Source organism: Micropterus salmoides, unplaced genomic scaffold (genome assembly GCF_014851395.1).
Source record: "Micropterus salmoides isolate LMB-PRFRI ecotype aquatic unplaced genomic scaffold, ASM1485139v1 Ms_hic_scaffold_21, whole genome shotgun sequence".
NCBI lineage: Eukaryota > Metazoa > Chordata > Actinopteri > Centrarchiformes > Centrarchidae > Micropterus > Micropterus salmoides.
The window spans coordinates 25,151,170-25,153,800 of record NW_024041262.1 but is presented as its reverse complement, the minus strand read 5'-3'; positions in this window follow the sequence as shown (position 1 = coordinate 25,153,800).

Below are 2,631 nucleotides of genomic sequence, written 5' to 3'. Positions count from 1 at the left end.
TCGTTGCTCCATACCCGGTGCCATCCCCATGTTCAGGCTTTCATGTTTCTTGTTTTTTCACATTTACCCTGTGCCTTGTCTCTCTGTCTGTTTCCCTCCCAGGTACACTCACCCTCGTCCTCCGTTCGGCTGGGCTCATCCACTTGGCCCACTCCTCCTCGGACTTCCCTCACGGCGTCCTCCCTGTTCCCCTGCCTCTCCTCGCTTCCTCGGCCCCTGTGTTCCCCCGGCTCCCTGGCCCCCTGTCTCCTTGGTTCCCCATGCCTGTGCTTCCCCGACGTCCTCCTCTCCCTCCACTACAGTCCCTCTCACCCCTTTTCCCTCAATAAACCTCCTTCCCTCAGAGTGCTGCATTTGGGTCCTCTCTGTCCACACACCACGCAATCCCGTAACAGTATGCATGGTCTGAGGCAGGCAGTTTTACATTTGTTTGTAGGAAAACCTAAGACAAGAGAAAATTCTTGGCTCATAAAATAGGAAATAAACCATCTCATTTCTTAAGGATTTATTGATATGGCTCTCACAGTGCAACTGTTGGGGTCATAGTTCAGTCCAGTAGGATGATGCGATGTCAGTGTTGTCTGCCAAAATACGTTGTTTCTATTTTGAGCTGCAGATATTCTGTACTTCAACAGCAAAATTAAAGGTAAAGGAGTTGATTTTCTTCCATCCATCATCAAATGATCTTTATAGTACTGCTGTAACACTTTCTGACAGTGAACTCTAGCTGCTGAAAACATCTGGATGAGACGTCATCATCTCTACTTTTGGCCGGTTACCCTAAGGAATAAATAAGTGAGGGTCATTTAGGGGAGTTTCTCCTTAAGGCCTCAGGAGTCCACGTAAACTGAACCTGATTTGTAAATATTTTTGTGGCTGTTTTAACAGAGCTGACTATAACAGCTGGAGAAGGACAGTTGTTTCATAATAAGTGAAGGCAGTGTTTAGACATATACATCCTGGACACACAGACACCCACACACATTGAAAAATATATAATGTAGTAGTAGTAGTAATAGTAATGTTGCCTGTATATATTCAGTTTTGGCCAGAGAGTATTCCTCTTATAAAGTTTCACGGGAAGTTGCCTTGACTCAAAGTCAGAGATGAATTTGAAGAACAAGGTTGTTTGAGACTGCTAAGCCTTTTTCACAACAGACAGATATTTTGACTTGTCATAGTAATAAAAGCACAGATGTTACTATTCAAGTGTCTCAGTGAGCTATGACAGTGTGACACTGAGCCAGCGTGCACAAGACCCTGAAAGTGAAGCAGCTAAAAATAAGAAAATTGTATAATAAAGTGCAAATAACATTTATTTACAATAAATATCTTGGATGTGAGTGGGAATTTGCCGCTTCTAATAGAAGAGGAATGAAGCTGAAGCAGAAGCCTCCAGGTCAGGTTTGAGATCACGGACTAGGATATGGACGAAAGTGAAACATGGCTCCAGAGAGCAGTTAAATACTGATTCTGCGCTCTATGATTCATTGTTCCACTGAGGAACATGTTGTCTGGTTCAACTCAAAAGGATAATGATGGGAAAATGGCAAACATCTTCCTCCCAACCTGATAAAAGCTGTAATGTAAAAATGAATAATCGTAATTAAAAAAAAAACTAAGAGAACGTACAAAATAGAAAATACACTAACACAGGATCACAGTGTCAGTGTGGAAGAAAGAGAAATAGCTTAAAGTGTTTGTGTATCCAACAGAGATATGTACTCTGCATCAGCTCAGATAGATGTCTTAATCACACTCTGCCTCCATGATGTTCATCTTACGCAACTCCTCGAGGTGTAGGACGCCAAGGGACTGACGCTCTGCAGCCGTCGTCCAGAAATCATGAGCTAACGGCCGACAACCGCCTCAGAAGAGTTTATTTGGAGAGCCTCCACCCGATGAGGAGCAGCATGAAGAATGGAGGCTTCCTCCAGCCATAAATCAGGACACATGAAATGAGGAAACATGAGAAGATTTAGAAACAGTGACATCTAGTGGACATACACAGATCTGCTCCTCACTGAAGGATTTAAACCCACAAGATGGCAGCAGAGCCTCACTTTTATGTCCAGTAAACCTTCAGAAACCCCTGAAGAAACAGTACTTCAGTGACAAATTCAAGGTACATAAATTTATAAATCTCTGAGGGTTTCTAAATAATCACTTTGTATTACTGGTTTGATCTCCAGATCTTGGGATTGTTCGCTCAAATTCATTCTTGCAGACCTCCAGTCCAGCAGTTAAAACGTCTCACATTTTTGCAGTGAAGTACATGTTGGGTGTTAACAGAGCCCCCACACACCCACCAGCAGGTCAGAGGTGGAACAAGCATAAAACTTTCAGCAAGAGACTCTGCATGACATCATGGTGTTAAGTTACTATTTAAAGTACACTAATGTAAATACAATTTGCAACCCTTATAAATGAATAAAGATTAGATTAGATATTAGCTTCTGTTTCGTCCAAACACACACAGCAAAACTAACCAACAATGAATGTATCTACTAAAAAGTACTGTGTGTATCCAAAACCTAATATATGAGGTTCCTCTGTGCCATAGAGCTCCACTGTTGTCTAAAAACTATAAACACACATCACACTGTTGCACTGGGTGACATGTTCCTCCAT